We start from the raw sequence: 26367 nt of genomic DNA, 5'->3' as shown, positions 1-26367 counted from the left end.
ACTGGGTGAGATGGCCCATTAAGGGGCTCAGGCCTCCAGCCACCAAGGCCACCTGTTAGCTTGCCACTCCCACCTGAGGAGTGAGTGAAACTGCACGGATGGGAACAGGAGACCCAGGAGCCGCTGAAAGAGACTGTCTGTAAAGGGTGGGAAGGACGCAGTCCGAGGTGGCCCCGAGCCTCCCATCTCCTGGCTCTCCACAGTTTCTACCACTGCTCACAACACAAAGATCTCATTGGAACGAAGGCACACGCCTATTCCAGGGTAACAGAATTTAGTGCTGGGATAGAGTCCCCCCCGGGGTCTGTGAATAACAGCAAACCCCTCTGACATCTGTTTAGCACTCAACAGTTTACATAGCACTTCTTGGGGAGAAAATGTGACAGCCAGCGTGTGGAAGATTGTGTCTAAAACACTAGCCCGTGGGAATAAAAGGCAGCCGCGTGATGCAGAGGCCCAGGTGCAGGTAAGGACACAGAGTCCAAGGTCAGCCCAGCTGACTCCCTAAGCCTCCGTGTCCCCATCTGTAAAATGAGGAAGACGGGTGCCAATGTGGAGGGCTCACCATGTGCCAGGGGGCTATGTAAGTGCCCAGTGGGCACCAGCAGGATCCTCCCTTCTAGAGGAGGCAAGCAATGGATACTGAAGTCAGCTCACCCAGCTCGGGACGCCAGATGTGGTCTGCTCGTGGTGCTCACCCTGCTGCACTGTGTATCCTGGTGACCTCCCTGTAGGGACCTATGGGGACGATGCTTCACAGTTGTTTCAGGTGACCCAAGCCCTCTGTGAGGTGGGTCCTTCCAGGGCTCTCTTGCAGCACCAAGAGGGTGTCAGTTAAAAGGAAGATGGCTTCGGCCAGCTCCTGCATGCCGCCCTGGCCCTGAGGCACCCTGCTCAGCAGGGAGGAGGGGCCCGGCCGCAGAGACAGCCCGGCTGAAGCTTAGGGAAACCTCAGACCGCAATTAGTTGCCACAGCCTGGGCTATGCCTCAGTTTCCCCCTGCCCTCACCCTGGCTTGGCAGCTTCTCTAAGAAGAACACAGGCCCTGACCTCTGCGTCCTGGGCCGGCCCCACAGCACTGCATGCGTGATGTCCCACGTGGTCCCCACACACAATGCCTGGCACAGTCAGCACTAACGCCAAGGCACCTGCCCTGTGCCAGATCCCACTCCAGGTGGGGAAGCAGTCCTCGTCTCTACACAATGCTCAGGGCCGAGCCAGAGGGCAGAGGGGTGACACGCCAGCCCACAGGGCTCAGGGAGGCTAAGTGACCCCTGAGTGTGTCCCCATCATTCTGAGTACATCAGGACAAACCTCTAGCAGCCCTGCATGTGCCTCGGTATCCATAAATCTTCAATGCCGAAGATGGCTGTTGTAAGCTGAATGTGTCCCCAAGATTCATTATGTCAAAGTTCCAGCCCCTAGGACATCAGAAGGTGACTTCGTTGGGAAATAAGGTCTTTAGAGGTAATTCTGAGGTCAACAGGATAGACCCTGGTGCAATGTAGCTGGTGTCCTTACACAAGGGGAAATTTGGGTGCAGATGTGCCCACAGGAGGACACCATGTGAAGATGAAGACAGAGACCCAGTGACACTGCCACAAGCAAGGAAGACCAGAGACACCAGCAACCCGCCCTCCACCCCCAGAAGCCAGGGGAGGGGAACCTCAGAAGGAGCTGGCCCTGCCAATACTTTGACCTCAGACTTCCAGCCTCCAGATCATGAGAGAATAAATCTCTATTGTAGAAGGCCCCAGTCTGGTGCTTTGTTTGGTGGCCCCAGGACATTGGCAGGAGCTCCAATGGAGAGGGCAGCCTAGGCTGGATTCAGGTGGAGTGGGAACTGGGCCTCTTTCTCTTTCCTCTTGCCTTCTTCCTGCACCCCTGGACACCCAATCCACCCCCTTTCCAGAGCCCGAGCGCTCCCTGCTGGTACCCTCAGACCATATGATCCCCTGCTGCGTCCATGCTGCTCCTGTTCCAGACACTGCCTCCTCCAGACCGCCAGCATTATCCTGGTGCCCAGAATCTGCCAACCCCTCTCTGGGCAGCAAACCCCTCCTACGTCTCCCCTCCCCCAGCCCCCCTCGAGCTCCTTGCTCCACCATCTCCCCACCTCAACCTGTGGACCTCAGAGACCACCCAGAGGAGACAGGCAGAGTGATGGGGATGTGCAAGAGACAAGCGTATTTTTAACCTATTGATTTATATTTTATAGTCTTGCTGTTGGTGTCCAGAGTGACCAGGGTGGGCAAGAGTGGAGAGCCCTGCCCTGAGGGGGGGGCTTATCTTTGCTTGGGAAGAAAAAGCAAACAACTTGCAGATAACTTTCTTAAACAAGTGGAATTTACAAATAATACAGCAAATGCCACCCTGCATCTTCTTGGGGTTGGAAACACAGCAATGTGAAACAACGCTGGTGTGGTGACAGCACCTGGTGTCACCACTGCAAGAAGTCTTTGTGGACATCTGCTCAGGCACAGAGAAGCTCCACACCCCAGCCATCCCACCCTGAGATGCCCGCCCAACTAAAACACACATTCTTTACACCATATAAAGTCACCTAGAATGGACAGAGCATTAGTGATCTTGCAATAACACCAAAGTGGGAACTATTCAAAGCCACCCCGCAGGGGAAAAATAGATTGTGGTACAGTCACACAGTGGAACAGGACCCAGCAGTGAAGGCACAGGACAGTGACAGGGAAGTGGATGGATCTCACATGGCTGCGTGAAGGCAGCAGACATGCAGGACAGCATCCTGCTGGGTCCCGCTGATACATCCAAACCAGGTGAACTGAGTCTATGGGGAAGACAATCAGAGAAGCGTTTGCTCTGGTTGAAGAGCAACTAGAAAGAGGTTCAGGAATGTTCTGCATCACGATAGGATGTAGTTTACACTGTGGGCATATTTGCCAAAATTCATCAAACTACAGTTAAGACGTGTGTACTGTATGTGTGTGCATTTTCTCCCAGTAGGACCAAGAGAAATAAACACAAGTACAGAAGGCAAGTTGGTGGGTTTTGCTTTTCAGAGTGGTAGTGGTCAGCATTTCTGAAACTACCTTTCTCACATTTTAGGACTGACTAAATGAGTGTACACATTCAGGATAATGGAAGCCAGGCTCCTCCCCGTGGAGCAGGAGACTCACAAATGTGGGAAGGGTGAACACTCGGCCGACTCGGTCTTGTAAAGACAGGTGGATGGATGGATATATCAGCATCACTGGCACGTACGTATCTATATATATATACATGCTGGTTTCTCCATCTGCAACCATCTGCCTCTCTATTTCTATCATGTGTACATCCTTCCTCCCTCTCCTGCCTCCTTCATCCCCGTCAGTAAGAGGTGAGGTTTGCACTGCCCTGTTCACCAAAACAGCCTAGAAGTAATGACACCACATTAACAGTGGGCACATCTAGGGTCTGGGTTTTGGTTTCTAAACACCATTTCTCTCGGAGAGCAGGCTGCTTCAGACTCGATTCGAGGAGAGCAGAGGACGAGCCTGGAAGAACTCTTGTGCCACAAAGTATGGAGAATGCTCCAAGAATGATGGGCACAGGTTGGAGACACACCAGGCCAGCTCACAGGGGCTCCTGCTGACCGAATCTGGAGTGATTCAGGCATGAGGACAATTGACGGTAGTATACTAGAGCCTATTACATAAAATAAAAACACACGAGTCCACGTTGTTGAAAGAGAGAAAGGAAGAGAGAGACAGAGACAGAAAGAAAGGGAAAGCTCCCTTTTTTTTTTTTTTTTACAGCAGGAGGCCAGCTAATAAATTCAGAAAGAGGAGGAGTTAGCCAATGATCTGTGGGTGCTAAAAGGAACGGTAAACACTTGATGAGAATGGAGTATTTACCTATTCTCAGGATACCTTTCTAAACATTACTTACTAATAATCATAAGGAGAACAGTGACTTTACAGAGGTCTGATAGCAAGTCCTCCGAAACCAGCAGCACTGGGCTGGCCCAGCCAGGCCTCCTGATATGATGCACGGAGCACACAAGGACTCCTGCCAAAAACACACCACAGCATCTCAGTGCGAGCAAACCCAGACTGATCCAGAGCAACAGAGGAGAGCGGCTGGGGAGCCAGGCAGGTAGAGCCTGGGGGCCCGGACTGGACCAGAGTTGGGTCTGGGAAGTGGAATCTGGACGTGCAGCAGCCCTGGGGCTGCCGTAAAGTTTAAACACGGGCTGTGGGTTAGAAAGGCAGGATTGCATCAGGACTGCAGTCCTTGAAGTAGACAAATGTGCTGTGATTATCTTAGGCGGTGTCCTCGTCCTCAAGAAACAGGTGTAAAGGGACTCAGGGTTGCCAACCTACGCTCAATATATCAGGAAAAAAGAGTCTGTGAATATCAAGTACATGAACAGAGGAGAGGACAAAGCAAATGTGCACAGGCTTCTGGGCATCAAAGGCAGACGGTAGTTCCCTGTGCTGTTTTCACAACTAAGTTTAAAATTATATCAGAATTGGGGCACCTGGGAGGCTCAGTTGGTGAAGCATGTGCCTTTGGCTCAGGTCATGATCTTAGGGTCCTGAGATGGAGCCCTGCGATTCAGGGGCAATCAGCCGCTCCCTCTGCCCCTCTCCCTACTCGTGCATGTGTGCATGCACTCTCTCTCTTCTCTCTCTCTTCTCTCTCTCTCTCAGATAAATAAAATCTTTAAAATTATATCAAAATAAGCATACCCTCCCCCTCTAAAAAGATGTAGGGCAACCAGAACTTAAGCAGTGGGGTCTCTGGTGACTGGCACTCCACTTGGGGGAGCTGGTCGGTACCTATGGGACATGTGCACACTGACCCCCACAATCCTGCTCCTCAATAAAATCCAGCAGAGATGGGGGAGAGGCATGTGCATTCTTAGATGTGCAGAGACATGGTCCATGCCAGCCCCAAACTGGAAGTGACTCAAATGCCCACTGAAAGCAGGACACATCAAGCAACTGTGTGCTCGCCCAATGGAACCCTACACAGAAATGGGAACACCTGACCCACAGCTCCGCACAGCAGCCGGGATGGACATTAGATACAACACTGCACCAAAGAAGCAGGGGTAGAACAAACAGGCAGGGTAGGGGCTTCAGGCAGGTGGCGGGGCATGGAGCCCCAGGAGGTACACAGTGGCTATTGGAAGTGGGGACACTCTGTCCAGATTGGGTGCTGGCTTGGTCTGTGGGTCTTCAATGCACCAGACACTTATAATGTACGTCTTTTCCTGGATACATGAACCATTTCAATACAAATTTAAAAATAAAAAAGTCCAGAAGACAAGGCTTCTAAATGCTTTTTAAAAACCAGAAAACAAATCAAATGTTACATCAGCAGGGCACCATGGTAGGTCCACAGCATGCAAAGAGGAGAACATCCCAGGCCTAGGGAAGTGCAGCATCTGGGGAAGGAGAGCAAGGTGGCAGTGTGGGCTGGACTGTGAGGTGAGCCAAGGATCTGCTGGCACAGGCCGTTCACACGGCAGGACAAGGCCTTCTGCTCCCTCGGCCCTGTGCCCTCAGTCCCTGTCAGGTGGGAGTGGGGGCCCCAGAGCATCAGCACAGCACTGAATGAAGAGAAGGTGCTTTAGAAGTGTGTTGAAATGAACAGACCCCTGCCTGCCCCAGGCAGCTCTGGATAAGGACACCTGACATGTCCAGCCCCACCTTTGGCATGGAGTCCAGTGGCCAGCTGCCACCCCTGCAGCCCAGAGAGCCCCCTGCTACAGCCCCTGAGGCCGCTGCCAAGCCTGGAGACAGGGAATGCTCCCACTGTGCACTCTGAGGCCCAGAATGAGTGGGGGTGCCACACGAGGGGCTCACATGCACCGGGGGAGTCCCTTACCATCAGGCCCCAGCCCACCCGCCCTGGAGAGGGCACTGGAGGGGTGGTGAACAGGTGGGCACAACAGGCTGGCTCTGGAATTCTCTACATAATGACTGCGACTCACCCAGTGTTCACTCTCTTGCTTCAGAATGCTTTCCAAGACCAAGGAAGAAAAAACTAACATAAATGTGTATGTGTGTGTGTGTGTGTGTGTGTGTGTGTGTGTGTGTGTGCTTGCAATCAACATCTCTGTGTCTGTGGGTCAGTCCGCACCCTGCCAGGCTTCCAGAAGGAGGCAGCTGACTGGGAACCAGGAGGTGGACGCGCGTTCTCGGTCATAGAGGACGTGAAGCTCTGCTAGGCCACCTCCCCCAGGCGGCACAGCTGCTAGGCCCAGGGCAGAACTGAGCCGACACACCATTTTAAGGAAAATGTAGGAAATAGCAGCTTTAGTACTTGGACAGCTATTAAGTTCACTTAATCTTCTGGCAAAAAAAAAAAAAAAAAGAAAGAAAGAAAAAGAAAAGGATGGACACAACTGGTGGCTCAGTCGGTGAAGCCTCTGCCTTTGGCTCAGGTCATGATCTTGGGGTCCTGGGATTGAGCCCTACATGAGGCTCCCTGCTCAGCGGAGAGTCTGGGGCAGAGGGGCTGCAGGTAGGGCCACCCCGAGGCAGCGGCACAGGGGTTGGAGGCGGGGAGCACAAGATTTACAACTGCAGCTGGCCTGACCGGTGCGCTGGAGACTGCAGACTCACCCTTCAGCTTGCTCTACGCCCTGCTTCTCCTGCCGGGCCTCCTCGGGGCCGCCCTGGCTGGCCCCGTCACTGTTCCCCCCCATAGCGCGTGAGGGGCCCTGCCATGTGGCATCAGGACCTACAGGCAGCCAGGAGGTGCAGGGCCCTGGAGCGCTGCCTGCAGACCGCCTGGAGCAAGCCCACCGCCAAGTCCCGGCCCTGCCACCTGTGCCCGGAGGTGAGAGCTGATGCCAGCGGCAGGCTGAATGCCAATGCCGTAGAGACAGAGGTCCTGGCTGTGGTTGAACAAGCCCTGTGAGTGGCTTCCCAGCCAAAAGTCCACAGCCGAGTGGGAGAGGACACAGTGCATTGCCAAGGCCATCCTGAGCATGCTGGGCAGCACCCCAGACACCAGCCTGCAGGCTTGCCAGGGCCCTGCAACACCTGTGTGCCCTGCTCCCTCACTGCCAGCCCCCCACTGGAACCCTCGGCCACCCAGGCACCACCCTTCACAGAACGAGTCCCTCAGCCTCTGGCCCCTGCCGGTTCCTGCGGGCCCCATGTGCCGGGACTGTGTCGAGTCACTGGGCTCCTGGGTACCGTTGAGTCCAACCTGTCTAACTCAGCAGACGTGAGCGCAAAGGCGCACTGTGAGTCCCTGGGGGTACCTGGGAGTCAGCTCTGCAAAAATTAGATCCTCCTTTCTTCCTCCCATGCTGACAAATACTGAAGCTGGCCACAGCGCTGATGGTCTGGGCTCCTGCAGCTGATGTAGACAGGGGCCAGCACCTGAACCTGGTGTCACCAAGGACGGAGAGCCAGGTCATGACCTGTGAGGTGTGTCTGCAGGTGGCCCAGGAGCTGGAAGAGTGGCCGGTATCCAAGTGCCCAGAGGTCATCAACACTCACACCCGGGAGTACGTGCATTCATCTCTGCCTGCCTCCTTAGCCCGGGAGTGCATCACCTTGTATGTGTCTACCAGCATCTCCTTGGGGCACCTCATGACCGGAGTCACCCCAGAAAGGATGTGCAAAGCCCCTGAGGTGTGCGACAACCCCAAGCAGATCCAGGAAATTGGTGAGGTCCTTGCAGCCACACTGTCCTCAGGGGCAGAAGGCGGCTTGTTGTACCAGGTATTCAAGAATCTGCTCAGCCACATCACCAACAGCTCCTGCAAGCGTCTCTAACAGATGAAGAGGCCTGACATGTGTTGCTCCTGCCCACCGGCCCTCCGTCTCCATCACTGCGACGCTGCTGCCAGGAGGACAGGCAGGCTGAGCCTGAATGTCTGAGCCCCTCGACGCTGGCCCCTGCCGATGGCAGTGGCCTCTGGTACCCCCTCCACCTCTCTGATGAACACCCCAGCTGTGAGCCAGGTGAGGTCCTGCCTGGAGTGAGAGTGTGGCCATCACAGGCGGGGCCCATCCCTCTTGTCAGCCAGTTTGGGTGCCAGGGGACTGGACTCGGTCCCTTCCATAGTCGCCATCACTTGCTCAGGCCAGAGCTTCTCAACCTGGGAGCCCCGGGGGGTATCCCATAGATGCACATGAGGTGTGAGTGTCTGTAACTTTTCTTGGGAGGAGGCTGGGGCTTTGATCACATCTCCAGGAGGTGCCTGGGCTTCAAAGCAGTCCTTCCCAGGCTTCTGCTCACCCCAGAATCTTCTTCCTGCACCCCACACTCTCAACCGCCCGAATAACAGGCAGACAGAAACCCTATCCAAGGAGAACAGGAGGTGCTGGGTAAGAGCCCCCGGGGACAGCCCAGGGTCTGGCGCGGCCTCTGGGGACCATGCAGCAGCATGGCCCAGCACTTGCCAGCAGTGGCAAACCAGACCCTTCATCCTCCAGAGCCTCGGTTTCTTAAACCGTACGGTAAGGGTTGCCACATCTGTCTCGTAGGGAAGTTCAGACAATTCAGTGAGATGCCCATAAGCCTCTTCCCCCTGCAGAGCCCCATCAATCTGCTGGGACTGGCAACACCCAGCTCAGGGCTCCCCAGAGGAATATAGCTGCGCGTGTATTGAATAAACCAAAAGCATTCTCCAAATGCCGTCTGCAGCATCCTTACCCTCATGGAAGTCCCAGACCATGAGCCGCTGTGACACCTGCCCTCCTCCTGTCCTTTCCCAGGGTTCCCCTCAGTACAATCTGGGCATCTGCTGTGTTTTCTGCTCAGCCTGCGTTGTCACTGTGTCTCCCTGGTACCCCACGCATGCTCAAGGACAGTGGTGAGACACAGTCCCTGCTATGGCGGGGGCCTGGCATGGGGCTGGCACGCAGTAGGCGTTCGAACATTTGTGGGACACACACAAGTGTGTTTCACACAAGGCCTGGCCAGGGGAGGCCCAGCAGCTGCCTTCAGACAAATCCCCCTGGAACAACAGAAGGGCCCAGGCCTGGGTTGGAAGGGACCTGAGTGGGTTTTCTTTTCCAAGATGCCACACCTGAGCCCTTAGGTAGACATCTGGGGCCCTAGCCATCACCCCAGGAAGACAGGCATGCTTGGCCTGAATCTCCATACCCCTCAACCCCAGTCAGCCCTAAGATGTGGACAGCAAAGGGACCACCAATCTGAGGGCTGGACATAGCCATAGGAAGGCAGCTCCATATCAGATTCTGAAACGATGCCCCCGGATGGGTGGACTTCCAAATGATTGGACCGGCACGAGCCACCATCTCCAGGAATGATCCTAGAGAACGTTGGCCTGTCGGTGTCCTCACCAGGGACCAAAGCTCACGCCTCTGGGACAGGACAGAGTCTTGGCTCCTATCTAGCCTATCACCTGCCAACACTGTGTGAGATGTCACTGGTCGCACATGGCTGGCCTTCCAGAGCCCAGGAGAGGGTGAGTGACATACGGGTGACCCAGCCATACAGAGCTGAGATGCTTCCCAGACCCTCCAGCCCTGAGCTCACCCACCTTCCCCCAGTGCAAAGCTACCCACAGCAGGGAAGGGAGGTGGATTCCCCATACTCCCCTTCACTCTGCTCACCCCCAGCCTGGAGACCAGCTGCTCGCACTGACCCACTGGGTGGCCAGGACTGCACAGAGGCCCCATCGGTGCTGTCCACACAGATGGTCATCCGTGACCTACAAGCCCCGGAGCATAGTTGGTGAATGTCCCTCCGCTCCCAGCTCCAGCTCCAGCTCCAGCTGGATGGGGGCCTGGTGCAAGCTCTGGGCCTGCAACTGGCAAACAGAGCTTCATGCACTGCTTCCACTGCCTCATACATGTTCATCTGAAGATATCGTATGCCCCGTTCCAGACCACTGTCTGAACGTCGCAGTCAAGCTAGTCAAACGAATATTTTGGTTTCCCAACGCCATGGGAAACCCAAGAATTTACATGTACACTGTACCACAGTCTACTACGTGTGCAATAGCCTGTGTCTAAAGGGACAGTGTGCATACCCTAACTAAAAAATACTTCATTACTAAAAAATGCTGACCATCATCTGCGCTTCCACAGAGTCATAACCACTGATCACAGATCACCATAACTAATGGAATCAAAGTGGAAAAGTTTGAAATGGTTCAAGAATTACCAAAGCATGGCCAGAAACACAAAATAAGTGAATACTGTTGGAAACGTGGCACGGACAGCCTTGCAGGGTTGCCACAGTCCTTCAACCTATAAGAAAGACGCAGAGTGTCTGGGAACTGCAGGAAAACGAGACACACAGGTAAAAAAAAAAAAAAAAACAAAAAAAAAAAAACTTCATTAATAAAACAATCAGAGAGGGACACATGGGTGGCTCAGTGGTTGATCATCTGCTTTCAGCTCAGGTCGTGATCCTGGGGTCCTGGGATCAAGTCCCACATCGGGCTTCCTGCTAGGAGCCTGCTTCTCCCTCTGCCTGTGTCTCTGCCTCGCTCCTTGTGTCTCTCATGAATAAATAAATAAAATCTAAAAAAAAAAAAAATCTGAGAAACTGAAAACAAAACCAAACCACCGTGGCATGCCTGTATCATCACCTGCCCTACCCCAAGGTGGCGCCTGCCCCAGGGAGGTGCCTGAGCCTCTGCCAGGTGGGTGCTGGGTGTCCTCCAGCTCCAAGTGTCATCCTAAGTTTGAGGGAAACCTACAGAGGGCAAGCTTCAGGCTTTCCCCTCCCAATCAGCGTGGAAAGGGTTTGGGGGAAGAAATATATTTGGTTGTTTCTCGTTTGAGACTCATCCTAGAAGAGAAGTGATATATCAGTGGAAACGTTGCACCAGATGTCACCATACCCAGTAACGTCCCTCTTTTGCAAAGGCTTCATGCATACAAATTCAGGGCTCTCCTGGAAAATGCAGAAGAGGAGTCACAGTGGGCAGCCACCTTCCCATGGCAGGAACACACGCAGCCTGAGCCCAGGGAAGGCACGCAGGGGAGACCCACACAGCCCAGTCTTTCCTTCTTCCTTGACTTTCTCTTGGACCTCCAGGCAGGAAATCCTCCAGGATGCTGTGCAAATATCCTTCAGGCCCAAGGCAAATAATCTCCCCTACGCTGGGAAGAAAGCCTAGAAAAGCTTCCCGAGCACATGTGAATACAGCATATGCCCTGGGAACTGGGACAGTGGCCACTGGTCACCCACCGAGGGCTTCCACCCTGCCCCTATCAGGCACTCCCCAAGACCTCTGCTTGGCATCACTCCTTACCCCCACGACCACCCCGAGGCAGGCGTCATTATCATTCCATTTCACAGAGGTGGAAACAGAGGCCAAAGAGGCTCAGCAACTGGTCACAGGACCAGCTGGCAATAAAGCCAGGAGTCGAATCCAGGCAAGAACGGGACCCAGGGCCTGTGCTCCTAACCCTCCCACCTGCTGCACCCAAGAGGCCAGAGTTCAAGTCCTGACGCCACTGCTCCGTGGTCTCAGCCTCGTCTTCCTCATTGTAAACAGGACGATCCCCACCTCCTGGGGTCCGCAGCAGGATGCATGACCATGTGTGGAGGGCACAGCTCAGCTCAGTACGCACACCGTCAGTGAGGGCCCTGTACAAACCCTCCCCCACCCAACATCTTTCCTTCTGCGTCTCCAGCCCACCTTTTCGAATTCGTTTTCATGGTTTGGTTTGGTTTTTGCAGATCTTCCTCTTAAGACACACTGTGATTTCTGGGCCCGACACGGCTGATTAACTAGCCTTCCCCAGGTGAGCATCTTAACTGCTCCGCCATTTCCATGTGCTTCCCTCCCCAAATTCCTTCTAGATTGGCGAACCAGGCTGGTCCACTAGCTGGAGCTGAGGCCCCGGGAGAGCGGCAGGACACCCCAGGAACAGGCCTCCGTGGGCGAGTGGAGGGCATTGGGGACCACTCACCTCACCCAAACCTCCAGGCATGGGCATGCGGACTGCGGGCGTGTCACTGTGCGTGCACACACTCACATCTTCATGGAAACTATCACGCAAAGTCAACAGCTGGCCAGGGGTGGGCCCCAATCCCAACTCCAGCCCAGCCTGGTGCTGAGAATAGTGAGCCCTGCCTCTCTCCCTTCTCTGCCTTCTCAGTCTCGGCCGCAAAAGGGCCCAACAACCCGCAAATAGCTTCTGCAAGTGGAAACCCTTGCTCCAGGCCCTGGACCTGCCTCCTCCACCCCTCCCAGCCCAGCCTCACCCCAACTGCTCTGAGGTGAGGGACGGTGCCTCCTGCAGAACTGTCCCCAGGTCACCGCCCTGATACTGCCCGCGCTGCTCCTGGCTTATCTTCCTCCCTCAGCCGCTGCCACTACAGAGCACACTGATTTCACGCATTACTCGCGCCCATGCTCCTCTCCCGTGTGTGTCAGGAAGCCTCGCAGGGCAAGGCCCCCACTGTTCCCATCTCCTCGGACACAGCTGGCTTAGAACACGGCCCCATGAGTGTTCTAATGTGACTGCTGGCTCTATGTGACATCATCTTCAGCCTCAATCTCCCTCCAGCACATAGGCAGGGACCACCAGGCCTGGACACCTCTGTAGAGTCAGATGTTCCTGAGAAGGCCCAGCCATGGCCAGACCTCCCAGGAACACAACACGGACACTCCATCCCTCAATAAAGGAAGGCCAATTGGCTCCACTTAGTTCCAAATGCCTTCCCCCAGATGCTGTGCTAATATCCTTCAGGCTCAAGGCAAAGCCACGTCCAGATGGACTACACCAAGGACGCACAGCTCAGCTGGCCTGGGCCTGGGGGTGCGAGGCAGCCACTGCCTCCCCAGAGTGCCACGCAGGCAGTCCCCAGGGCCATTGCACCCGTGCCCTTCTCTGTGGCCTCTGGACTCTTCCCCCACCATGGTGGTCAGCAGTCCAAGGCAGCATCACACCCGTTCTGGAGTTATGGGCACATTCCGGGTGTTGGGCCCCCCTCACCCCACTGCTGCCCCACTCAGGCATTCCGGCCCCTCCTGGAGCCGCACAAGCAGGTACATCCCAGGGGGCAGGAGGCCAGGACTGTTTTTTCTACTTTGCTCCCAGCTGGAACATCTGACACTGGTCAGGAGGGAATGTATGTGCAAGATGCCCAGGCCGGCAGGCTCCAGATGTGCCAGAGCTCTGTGGCCCAGAGAGGGACAGACAGACAGGGTGTTGCTGGGAGTCCCAAGCTCCAGCTTACATTTAGGGTCTGGCTCCAATGCAAGTGATGGAGTGAGAAGCCACCAGCCACACCTGATGACGCAGACACGTGCAGGGGCCTGCTCCCTGCCCAGACAAGGCTTTGTTCTCTCTTCGGCAAGAGGGAAATACTACTGCATGCCCACTACACTGCACCCTCGAGACTCAAACTGTACCAGCATTCTCCTCGGGGCATCCAAAAGTCCCCAAACCCAGGCTTTAGCACAAGGGAGCTATCCTGGAGGCAGCCACTGTCAGATACTCATCACACTCATCACACCAGACCCAGAAAAGGCCCCTTCCTAGCTCCTGCCACCAACACGACCTCCTTCTGCATGGCTGTCTGCACAGCCCAGCTTCCATGGCCTTCCCCAGGAAGGCTGCCCTCACCACCCCATTGATCTGAAACACGCCAGATTCACCGAGTCCTCACTGTTAACAGGGCCCCAGCCTGACGCCGCACAGTGGGACCTTTCTGGAAGAGACAGGGAGTCCTGGGAACCATGCAGCAGAGCAGAAAGCATAGCTCGAATGTGCCAGGCTTTGCCACTCACAGCTGCATGACTGTGGCCAAGTTACTTAACAACTCTGAGCTCCAGTTGCCCTGTGAATATAATGTGGATAATGAAGGTACCCCCTCCCATGAAAGCTGTCTGAGGACGAAGTGAGGTAACCATGTAGGAGCCTGCCCCCGTGCCAGGCACACACAGCTGCAGAACACCTGTGCTGTCCTGTCGATCTGAGGACACCAGCCCCTCCCTGAGCTGAGCGTGTGCTGCTTCCTGTAGCTCAGAGAACCCTGGAAATATGGCTGAAGGCCACCACCCAGAGGGAGCCCTCAAGGGCTTGGGTTCACCAGGTGGCCCTGAAGAGCCCATTGGCCAGATGACCCATAAGCACCTGTCTGCTCAGTTATATCTATATTATGAGGTTGAGAATCTGATAGATGCAGGGTGCAGGGTAGTGGAGAAGAAGAGAGAGGGAGAGAAGGGATCTTCCCTTCTCTATTTGAAGCAGTTCTGGGGGTTCCCTCCACGAAGTAGCTCTTACAACACTTGGAAAACATGGTGCTTAGTAACTGAGCCCAAGAGCTGCCCTCGGATCAGGGGCGTGGGCTGGGAAGGTTGTTTCCAGAGCTGGACGCAAACCCCCGGCTGGTGAGCCCAGCCCAGCCGTCCTGGCTTCTCCACCTGGCTGGGGGCCACTGGGCAGCCCCAGGAGCCAATCCTGTGCTCACTGACTGTGGGAAAGTTGTCTCCAGTGTGGCTGGCAGGCCTGGACGCAAAGACGTCTTCCCAAGATAAACATGAGCCCTGGCACAGCACTGCAGCTCCCTGATGGTCCTGGGGGGTCTGCGGCCCAGTGCAGCAGCCTCCACCACCGGGGAGTCCAAAGTGTAATTCCTCCTGAAAAGACCCACCATGGACAGCATGGCATCAGGGCACAAGAGCACACACTTGCAGCTCCCCAGTCCCTGGGGGAAGGCCAAGGGGTTTGCGTCTGGAGGCTGGAGCTCCAGGCCTGACTCTGCAGCACAGGGCCGCCTCTCCTGGACGCCTGCTTCTCTCCTGCGACAGCAAGACGCTAGGCTCAGTGGGAGCCCAGCACCAGCGCCCCAGGGCCCGGGGTGGGGCATGACGACCAACACTGGGCCCTCATGGTGGACAGCGCGGTGGCCCTCGGACAAGGTGGCCCACTACCACCCCTCCCTCTCCTTGCTCCCAAGGCCAGAACGCCAGGCTGCTCCAGGGAGAGCTCAAAATTCTTCCTTGCTGGCAGCCCAGTAAGACCATCTTCAAGTCCCTTCTGGCCACATAAAGCATGCCTGAAGGTTCGGCCTGCCCGTGGGCCACCGGCATGTGGCCTCTGCTGGCCTCCTGTCTCCTCCAAGCCTAGAGGGCACTGGACTCACTGTGCAGTTGTTTCCCCCTAAAGTGGTGGGACAATCTCCCTCCCGCACCAGCTTCCCAGGTCTAGGCCTCCCGGGGCAGCAACTCGGTGGCTAAACCACCAGCAGAAAGTAGAGAACGCCTTGGGCAGGGTCTCTTGTTTCAATGCCACCAACACCTCGGGTGGGGGCTTCCTGGCGGGCCCTTCCTGTGGGACTCCACAGCCACCTCCAACCAGGGGTGGTGGGGGGCATCCAGCTGAACCTAAACACAAGGCTCTCACGTGCTGTGCCATCTGTGCGCAACTTCAGTGCAGAAGAATCCGACACCCAGGAGTGTGCAGGAATGCAGGGAGCACCAGAGGGTCACTTGCAGCCTCTGGAATCCAGGCCAGGGTGGGGGTGGGGGAAGGGGCTCCACCTTGACCTGCCCACTGCCGACCCCAGGCTCCTAGGGCCAGTCCCTGAGCTCAGCCCACCAGGGGGCCAAGGTCAGGGGAAGGACGGGGTCTGCTCCACCCGCCTTCTGGCCCCACACCCCACTGGGGGACCAGAGCCATTGGCAGCTGTCCCAGGACAGAGCCAACCCCACCAGGCGGTGTTTAGCATGGCAGCCTGGGGGAGTGCGGGCCCCGGGATCCAAGGTCCTCCCACGTGGAGGGATGTGCTGGTTCCCACGCACATTGGCCTGACTGCCTGGGGCAAGTGGAAGCCTATCTGTGTGATGGCGTGCTAAGCAGACTTGCCAGGGCTTGCAGACACAGCGCCCTTCCCAGCACCCCCACCCCCACCCCCACGCCAGAGTGACCATGAAGCAGCAGTCCCTCGTCCCTCTCCTGCTGACCCTCCTGGGAAAAGCCAGCCCTACTGGGACCACAGTCCTGCCACCATGAGGGGGTGCCACTCATGTGCTGGGCCACATGGAGCAAGCCGCTGGATCTTTGAGCCTCTGCTTCCCCAGCTGACTCAGAGGGCAGACCCAGATTTCACAGCCAGGAGGCAGGGCTCAGCATCCACCTGGGCAGACAAAGACGGTGAAGCCAAGAGAGCCAAAGGCACAGACATCTTGGGGCACCTGGCATTCAGGCCTGTATCTCCTAGGTTCCCAACCCTTCCACCCTGGTGCTTCTGCTTCACGGGGTTTGCTAAGGGAGCTGCGATAATTATCTCATTGTTTGGAAGAGGAATAGACAGCTGTCTGACATCTCCGGCCCCAAACCTCCTCCTCACACACGGCCAGGAAAAACGTGAGGTGCCACGGTTACTAGTGGCCATGTCTCCTGGAAAAAGCTGCTGACATCCCAATCATTCTGCTGGCCAGCAGCTACCTTCCAGACGGCTGCTCATAGACCTGCCCATTCCTGGAAGGCTGGAAGACTCAGGAACCTTCCTGAACAATGGTGTGTTGGCACCAGCTCATGCCAGCTTACATCAGCTTTCTCTGGCTCACACCAGCTCACACCAGCTCACTTTGGCTCACATCAGCTTACATCAACTCATGCCAACTCATGCTGGCTCACTCTGGCTCACACCGGCTCATATCAGCTCACATCAGCTCATACCAGCTCACATCGGCTCATACCAGCTCATGCCAGCTCACACTGGCTCACATCAGCTCACACCAGCTCCCATGCCAGCTCACATCAGCTCATGCTGGCTCACTCTGGCTCACACTGGCTCACATCAGCTCATGCCAACTCACACCAGTGCCCACCAGCTCACACCAGTTCATGCCAGCTCCCATCAGCTCCCACCAGCTCCCACCAGCTCATGCCGGCTCACTCTGGCTCAGCTCCCACCAGCTCACACCTGGTGAGCTATAGCCAACCAGGCTGAGCGCATTGCTGGCTGAGCTAGCTACAGCCAACAATGTGCATCTCCCCCAAACTCCATTATAGTTTGGGACTGGCTGCGGTGGGAGGATTTATACCATGGACATTGGTAAGCACTACACATTAGGGTTTCTTTCCTGGGGTGCTGGCTGTTGAACATTTACCAGCACGTCACTACTATTCCTAAAGCTCCAGAATTCCAGAAGCTGAAGAAAGCCTGACACCCCGGAGAAGCCAGCTTGGGTCTCCTGAGCACTGACGCTGCCTAAAGACACACCAGGCCCTGGGGAGGGGTGGGCTCTGGTCCTATCTGGTCCCAGGCAGGAAGCAGACCTACCCCAGCCCCACGCCCTCCAGAGCAGCTCAAAGAGCAGCCAAACACAGTATCCAGACTCTGCTCTCGACTCCACGGGCAGACTTCCTGTGCCCCAGGCTGTGTCCTAGGCCTGCAAGAGCGAGGCCCCACACAAGGAGATGGCTCCCTCGCCCTATGTGAAGAAACAATACCAAGGTTTGGAAATGAGAACTTGATTAAAATAATAGCATTACAAACATTGCATTTAAATCCTGGGAGATTATGATAAACACAACAGAGAAAACAGCACAGAGAAACTGCATCTAACACACAGTGCTCATGACTCGAGGCTGTCTGGACGGTGGCTCTGAGAAGGTGGCTCTGAGAAGGTGGCTCTGACCTGACCCTGGTGCATCGGGGTCTGGCGTGGCATCCAGGAGAGAGGCAGTGGCAGCCCTGACCATCACCTGGGAGGAGACAGGAGATGCTGACAGAGCCTCCTCCAACCTCCTGAGGGCCAGGCCTGTGGCACAGTCATGCTGATGTCCCCAGTACCCAGTGGAGAATGTCGCTGCTTGTGGCTTGGAGACCACATTCACTGCACAGAGGGACTCAGGCCAGATTCTGTGACCCCAGCCTCCGGTTCCATCACCAAGGGCAGCAGGGCTGCCTCAGAAGGGTGGTGACAGTGACAGCCACATTCCCTGATGCTTCCTGGAAGCCAGGTGCCTGTTGTATACATCCATCACTGGGTCCTTGGACCCGCCAACCCAGGCGACACTGTTATCCACATCTGACAGATGCTGAGCTAACCTGGACTCAGAGAGGGGGAGTGACTTTCCCAGGGCCACACAGCAAATAAGACAGAGCCAGGAGGGACTCTGCATCACTCTGAAAAGCCTGTGCTCTCCACCACCTATCATGTTGTCCTCAGGAGAAGAGAGGATGTGACAGAGAAGCTGTGAGAGCAGGAGTCTCTTGGAAGTGCAGGACATGGTGGCACAAGGGGTGGGGGCGGGGGGCTGCTCCTTCTGACACAGGGGAGCCTGGGGCCCTCCACACACCAACAGCCCTTGTGGGGTCCCAGGTAGAATTTTAAATGCAAACACCTACCATGGAGACAAGCAAAGGAGCAGAGCAGAGGCAGGGTGCCCCGGGCACACGAGAGAACTGGAAGGAGACCCAGAGGAGAGCAAAACCTAACAGGAGTGATGGTAGGCATCGGCAGGAGACCCGGGAGGCCACCAGCCCCTCCTGCAGCAGGGGGCGGGCTGCCCATCAAGGAGGCCACAGGGCATGGGGCTGGAGGCTGTGACAACAGAGGTCTGAGAAGAAGCCCAGGACCACACAGCTCCCAAGTCCCCCTGAAGCTGCCCTCTCCCTCCCAAGAGATGCTGCTGCTGTGACTTCAGAAGCCACAGTGTCCCCTGGCCCTTGCCCCCTTCATCCCCAGCACGGCTCACACAGTCTTTGCAGATACCCCAGTGTCTGTAGCTCTGGGCCGCCTAGCCGTCCTTCCTGAACCCCAGGCAATGCCCAGCAGTCTGGAAACAGCCTTCATGCCTCCCTCATCCTTCTCTCCCCACAACTGAGCCTCCTGTGCCCATCAATGGGCGCAGCAGTCCCGTCCTTTTCTCCATGCCTCTTTGCAAAGGTCCCCCCATCAAGAAGTGGAGTGATGTCCCTAACCCCTGAGTGGAGGTCGATCCTGTGACTTACTTTGATCGACAGAATGTACAGATATGATGTTCTGGGATTCCCAGGCCTATGTATTTCCATTCATTCTAGAATCTCTGCCCAGCTGCCATGTGTCTAAGCGAGGGTTCGCCTGCCGCAAGATGTGAGACAAGCGGCCCAGCTGCCCCCACCAGCCCAAGCACAGCAGCCAAGCCCCCGAAGCAGGCCACCTAGATGACCGGCTGCTAACCACAGATGTGCGAGGGAACCCGGCCAAGAGCAGAGGGTGAACCCTTCTGAGTCCAGCCCACATTACTGAGCCACAGAATCACACACTAAATGAAAGGTGGTTTTAAGCCACTAATCGTGGGGGAAGTCTGTCACGCAGTGAGAGCTCACCGACATAGCACCACCATGCTCCTTCATGGTTGATCCTGCAGAGGGTATGGCGGCCAGCTCCCCAGATTTCTAAGCGAGACTTCTTTGAGACATGATGTCATTTTTAGAAGGTTCCTGACGGAGTGGAGATAGTGGCCTCTAATCTGCGGCCTCCCTCCACTCAATGGCCCCCCGCCCCATTTCTCAAATTCTCCCCTTGTCAAGACTTGGCGTGGGTCCTCATCGCTGTGTCTGAAACACTCCCCCTAACTGTTCATTAATTGAGTTCATCCTGAACACAATCAGGTTGTGTGCCTCCTCCTCCAGGAAGGCCGGGGTAAGCCCTCAGCTAGCTTCACTCCCATCCTGCACGCTCCCACACGCTCCCTCCTTGAGGCACAGTTCATACATCACCTTATGGCATCACTTGGCCCCAGTGTGCCTGCCTGTGAGCACAGGAGCTCCGTGAGGGCAGAGGCCGGGAGTCTCTCTCAATCAGTTCTGAGCTCCCAGAGCCAAGGAGCACATCCAGAATGTGTTAAGTGGTCAGAAAAAACATGCTGAAGAGAGAGAGGGGGGAGAGAGGGGCAGGAGGGAGGGGGCAGGAGGGAGGAGTAACGATGTTTCACATCAGGAAGCGTCCCGCTCACTCACATCTGATTACGTGGGGACCCCGAGCCTGAAATTCAGATGGGAGCAAACAGTCCCATTTTATAGGTGGGCAAAGAGGCTCAGACACGGCGAGTGACCTGCCCAGGCTCGTGGGTAAATGGCAGAGCTGGGACATCCAGAATTAGGGTGCCTCTAATTCTCCCGAATATAAATTTGTTATACTGAATATAACAAATTTATATTCGGGTTTACCTCCAAACAAAGTAACATTCATAGCAAAATAAAAACAGCTACATCTCGGACCTGAATGCTCAGCAAACTTTGCCAAGAGGATTGTGCTGGATCTGGCAGTTCCTTTGTTGCAGACGAGGACACCAGGGCTCAGAGAAGTGGACGGACTATCCCCGGCACCCGCTAATAAATGGCCGAGCTGGAGAACCCCATGATGTCACTCGACCACCAGCAGGTTCCCTGGATGCCACTGGCCCCGTAAACAGGTTTATGGCTCCATCCTTCAAAGCACACTCAAGCGAGGTTTATTACATAATAGAAAACAAAGATAGTGTTTTCATATGTTTCCCACTCAGGGAGTTTTATTAAAATGCAATAAATCTCCAGGGCAGGGTGCGATTTTAATGCAAAGGGCACGGGATCCAGCTCTGCTGTTCTGTAGACCACAGGGAAAGGCAGGGGCGGGGTGGGGCGGGGGGAGAGGGGTGCAGGAAACGAGTGGGGGAAAGAACTGCGCCTGCCCCAGTCTCAGCCCCCCTCCCAGGAACTGGGTCCCGGGAGGCAAGGAGGGACGAGGCTTTGGAGTCCCAGGGTCTTCCCCGCTCTGTGTTCCGCTCTGCTAGCTGGCCTCCCTAAACCATGCGACTGTCCTCCCACGGCCCCGCCAATGCTGCAGCCAGGTGCTGGGTCTGATCGACAACCCCATGCAAAGCTCCCCAGTGCCTCTAGGACAGAGCTTGATCCTCTTGTTCATGCATACAGGGCTCCTTGGTCCAACCCTCACTGGCCCCCCAACCAGCCTCCCATCATCCTCTGACCACCCCATGGGTGAGCCACTCCCAACTTCTTAAGATTCCTCCCACCAGGCTGGTTCATGCTTCCGTGTTTCCACAGAAAATGTATTCTCTGTCTAGAATGTTCCCCTGCCTATCTGCCTGGAAAACTATTCATCCTTCAAAGCCCGATTCAGATATCACCTCCTCTGAAATGGCCAGTTGCCCTCTCCTGTGGGATCTTCAACCATAGATGCTGGTCCTCTCATCAGTCCCTCCCTCCCTGACATTCACAGCCAATCCTATGGCATGGCAAAGGGCTGGTACAAAGAGGGTGCTCATGAAATATTTCTAGAATTCAATGATCTGAAAATGTGTCTTTGTATCTTGTGGCCATCAAGCTGTCCCAGTCAGGCTTTCAACTGACCAGAGACCATCTAAGGGGCCTTCATGCCCAGTGTGGTGAACAGAAAAATGGACCCCCAAGCACATGCACATCCTAAAGCCCAGAACTTGAGCAAATGCTACCTTATGGGCAAATCGGACTTTGCTGACATGATGACGTCAAGAACTTTGAGATGGGGACATGATCTTGGATTCTCCCGTGAGCCTGATGTAATTCCATGACTCCTTGAAAGGGAGGACCTGCCCAAGCTACGGTCAGAGAAAGAGACAGAACACAAAACACAGGTCTGAGAGAGGCCATGCCGGCGGCAGGGAGGACGGAGGAGGGGCCGCCAGCCAAGGCGTGCAGATGGCCTCCAGCTGCTGCAGAAGGCCAGGATGATGACTCTCCCCTGAAGTCTCAGGGAGGGAATGCTTGGTTTTAGCCAGTGGGACCCATACCAGACTTCCGCCCTCCAGAACTGCATGGTAGGGCAGCCCCGGTGGCTCAGCGGTTTGGCGCTGCCTACAGCCCGGGGCGTGATCCTGGAGATCCGGGATCGAGTCCCGCGTCGGGCTCCCTGCATGGAACCTGCTTCTCCCTCTGCCTGTGTCTCTGCCTCTCATTCCCTCTCTGTGTCTCTATAAATAAATAAATAAAATCTTTTAAAAAAAAACTCAAAGTTTGCTATTTAAAAAAAAAAAAAAAAGAACTGCATGGTAATAAATCTGCCTTGTCTTAAGCCACCAGGTTGGTGATGATTTGTTACAGCAGCAAAAGAAAACGAATGTGTGAGGTGTGCCCTCCTGGCTACTTCCAGGGGGCTCTCCCCAACCCTGGGCATCCCCCAGCCTCTACAACGCTGCCTGCCACTCCTGTCCCCTGTGTCACCGCCCCTTTGCTGCCGGGCGAACTTCTACTCATCCTTCAGAACCTGTTTCCGAGGTCCCAGCACGTCCAGGAAGCCCAGGCACGACAGCCCGAGGCTCAGCCATGCCTCCAGTGCTTCACATGCCGGGGGGCACCACTCTGGGGTCTCTGTTCTCCCACTCTCGGTGACGTCCACATGGCAGGTGCCTGTGTTGCATTTTTTCTGAGTCTCCGGTGCCTAGCACAGTGCCTGACACATCGCAGGACCTCAGGAAGCTCCTGGGAAGTGACCGGGCTCGGGTGGGTCAAGGTCAGAGGTCGCCACCCATGCGTGGGGTGTGCAGGACGAGGGCGCACCCTTGCCTTGTCCCCACGGCTTCCTCAGCTGAGGTGCGTTTGTGCCAGGACAGGAGGCGGCTCTCCAGGCATTTCTCTCCCATCCTCCTGCCTAAGTGGTGCTTTGATTCCTCTCCCGCTTCCCCCATGTCACCAATAACAGCCTCCGAGACAGACATCCACGCTCAAACACACGCTGAAATCCCAACACCCTGTAATCCCGCAGGCATGAAAGGAAGCCCGTGCTTGAGTTTATCCTATGAAAATCATCAAAGGCTTGGGAATAACTCACGGACGAGGCCGCTCACCGCAGCCTGCTTTACATCTTTAGGCTGCTGGAAATGGAAAATGATGCCGATGTCTGAAATCAAGGATTTGGTTAAATAAATAATAATATCTCCTTCAGCTGAGGGTTTGTTCTATGGCCACTAAAAAGCAGCAGTTTGAAAATATGTAGGAAAAAAAAAGAAAGAAAATATGTAGGAGCATGGGAAAATGTTTAATACATCACATTAAATTGGGATCTAAAATTTATAAAACACGTATATATTTGCATCTTAAAAAGACTAGTGAGACTATCCATCTCCAATATTAATGGATGTAATTGCATAAGGTGGGTTGGTGGGGACTGTCTTCATGCCTCCTGGAGGTTATGGTTTCCAAAGTTTCTATGATAATTACGTATTATAATTTTTAAAAGGTGTTTTTAGGGAGAATTTTCTGGAGAGGAATTTAGCAACATCCTTATCAAAAACATCTTTTTTTTTTCTTTTTAAAGGTCTTCTTTATTTATTTGAGAGAGAGACAGAGACAGAGAGAGCAAGGGTAAGGACAGAGGGAGAGGGAGAGGCAGACTTCCTGCTGAGCAGAGAGCCCCACGTGGGATCCGATCCCAGGACCCTGGGATCATGACAGAGCCAAGGGCACATGCTTAACCCACTGAGCCATCCAGGCGCCCCTCAGGAACATCTTTCAGAGGGTCGATGGCATCACACAGCCTCCTGTTTAAGGGAATGTGAAGTGGCTACTACAGAACTCACACACAGTGCTTCGTGGGCGCTGATCCCGCTCAGTGAACCCTGGGGCCTGGGTCTGCTCCACCAGGTGGAGAACACAAGAATCCTGATTCCAAGTGGAGATGAGCAGCAGGCCGTGGGAGAGCGTCTGGGAGAGCCCAGGGGAGATGCCTGGCCCAAATGGGGATGGGACATCTGAGCACAGGGAGGCCAGGGAGAGGAGGCCACGGAAGCCCTTTGCTGATGGGGCTGGGGAGTGCCCTAGAGGGAGAATCTGTGAGTATCCTGAGGACCAAAGAGATGGCCCTTGGCTACGTGCAGGCCCAAGAATCAGATCATGACCCAAAATTCACAGGCTGCCTTTCCCCATTGAATGCCTGTCCCCATTTCTCAAAAATGTACCCGAGAGGATCAGAGGGACTGGGAGGCTGTGCCATGGGCTCACATGTACAGGGAGGCCTCCATGGCCTGGCGGTCAGTAGTCATGCTGCAAGAGCTCCACTCACAACAAATGCTCTGCCCGGAGCCCTCCCAGAGAAGCCGAGGACCTGTGTACTTTCTGCTTACATCTGCCATTGCCCTGGACTCTTCCAGAGCCTGGGGCTGGCCTTCCCAGCCTGCAGGGACTGGGGCGCAGGAGCAGGACACAGGAGAGAGGGGGATTAGGAAAACACACGAAGGATGAAGGACGAGGGATGAGCCCAGATGGAATGTGGCTCCCAGAAGGCAGGCCCTGCCCAGCAGTTGGACTCGGGCCTGCCTAGGCTGGAGAATGTTTCTGTCACCTGCCAGGGTCAGCAGCTGTACTTCCCTAATGCAGCCTCAGGTGGCCGAAGGGTTGCTGGGATGTGCTGCACGTGGACAGAACTTGGCAGGATGGATGCTGGGGATGCGGGGGATAAACACAGGAGAGGCCTGCAGTGGCCACAATCCCACAGGAGATGCCATGCAGGGAGAGCTGCCCTAGAAGAAAAGGGACTCTGGGGTGGTGTCCGAGGACGGGATGTTCCTCCAGAAAGTCCTCCTTGATTACCACTCCCTCTACTCAACTAAGTGCAGGACCTAGCACTTCCCTGGTTCTCTCAGCTTCCACCAATATTCAGATAACACACCATCACCCTGGGTGACTTGCTTGGCTATACTCTTTACTGAACTGTCTTGGGGGTCATTGACCATGCCTTCCTTCAAACCCAGAGCCTGGATGGCTGAAAGTGAGGATGGGGAGATTAGCGGACAGGGAATGGATACATGGTGAATGGAAGATGGATGGAAGGATGGGGGGATTAGAGGGTTGGTGGGTGGACAGGGGATGTATGAAGGAGGTTGGAGGACAGATGGATGGATAGAGGGATGGATAGATGGATGCCTGGATGTATAGAGTCTGGTGGGTAGACAGGAGATGGATATATGGGGGGATGGAAGGATGGATGGATGATGGATGGGGTGATGAGTAGACAGGGGATAGATACGGGGAGGATGGAGGATACATGGATGGATGGAAGGATGGATGGAAAGTTTGTGGGTAGACAGGAGATGGATACATAGGAGGATGGAAGATGGATGGATGGGGGTTGGTAGGTAGACAGGAGATGGACACATGAGGATAGAGGATACATGGATGGATGAATGGATGGGTGTGGGGATTGGTGGGTGGACAGGGTGTGGACATGCAGAGGATGGATAGATCAATGGATGCAGCATAGACACATAAAAGGGAGATGGATGGACGAGTGGATGGATGGTGGGGAGAGATGGAGGAAGCAAGGGAAGAGGCTAAGAGGGGAGGAAGGAAGAGGGATGGCCAGCAGGCAGAGAAGACAGTCACTGCCAGCTGGGAGGAGTCCTGGGGAGGTGTGGAACAGGGGGACCCAGGATCTGGGCGAAGGCAGAGGGAGGGAGAAGACGCTTGGGGGCTGGGATGCTGAGGGATTTCCTCAAACATCCCATGACCTTCCAGCCACCCTGAATCTTGTTCCAGAGTATTTTACAGGCACCGCAAGGCCTCAGAGCCTGACCTCATCAAACTGTTGATTCAAATCGAATTATTTATTGAATAGACTCAAACCCTGAAAGCTTTTAAGTCAGCGCCTGCCTTGATCCCTATCTGCTCTGGGTCTTGATTAAATCAAACTCAGACCTCCATGGTGATGCTGAAGCAAATGAGGAGAGAGGCCAGCCGGGGAGGGATAAAAAGCTCCCCAGAGAAGAAAGAAGCAGGTCTGACACCTACTAAGTGCCAAGCGTCCACATATTAGCTGCCATCCTTGCCATAACAGCCTGTGAGGTCTGCACTGTCACCATCTCCTGCTCAGAATATGAGAGGATGCGAGGCAGGGAAGTCTTGGAACCCAAACAGATGTGTGATCTCTGTGGGGCACAGACCACGCAGCTGCCAGGCCGAGGTTAACCTCAAGGTAAAGCCCACTGAGGTCTAAGACTGTCTCTCCAAAATCCCCACTCTTCCCAGGCTGCCCAAGGGCAAAGCACATCCTGTCTTTGTCATTCTCCCACTGGAGACCATAGCTACGAGCCCTAGAAGGACCATATGGGCACAGCGGGTCTTTGTTTGCCCTGGCACTCGGGGCCCCAAGGGACTGCTTGGGATTTGCTCTGCACACCGTCTCTGTCCACCTCGTCCTAGGTCGGTTAAGCCAAGTGGATGTCCCCATCCCTGGATGTCATCCACCTCTACAGGGAAGGACCTGATTTTGCTTAGATTTAGCGCTCATTGAGAGCTCCTTGGATGGCTGTGGTTCACTGCTCAAGCTCCTCAGACCCTGCATTTACAACTCGGAATGCTAAAATTCTAATCTATTAAAAATGGAGAGATGGGGGGAGGGGGAGACATCATAGGACCACAGAACCAAATCTGATTTTAAATAGGATGGCATAATAACACAGTAACGTGATACATAAACAG

General features: G+C 55.1%; 2 protein-coding genes across 2 annotated transcripts in view; one reads left to right on the top strand and one right to left on the bottom strand.

Moving 5' to 3' along the window:
- Nucleotides 1-26367, bottom strand: part of SORCS2 (sortilin related VPS10 domain containing receptor 2) — a 459215-nt gene that overhangs the window by 242909 nt on the left and 189939 nt on the right. The window lies entirely within an intron of this gene.
- The window catches only part of PPP2R2C (protein phosphatase 2 regulatory subunit Bgamma), a 947578-nt gene continuing 933666 nt past the window's right edge, over nt 12456-26367 (top strand). The window contains exon 1 of the mRNA XM_049108026.1: nt 12456-12459. The gene's annotated coding sequence lies outside the window, so the exon portion shown is untranslated. The remainder of the gene's footprint in view (nt 12460-26367) is intronic.

This window comes from Canis lupus, chromosome 3 (assembly GCF_003254725.2).
Source record: "Canis lupus dingo isolate Sandy chromosome 3, ASM325472v2, whole genome shotgun sequence".
Classification (NCBI taxonomy): Eukaryota; Metazoa; Chordata; class Mammalia; order Carnivora; family Canidae; genus Canis; species Canis lupus.
This window is presented reverse-complemented; position numbering and strand designations above follow the sequence as displayed.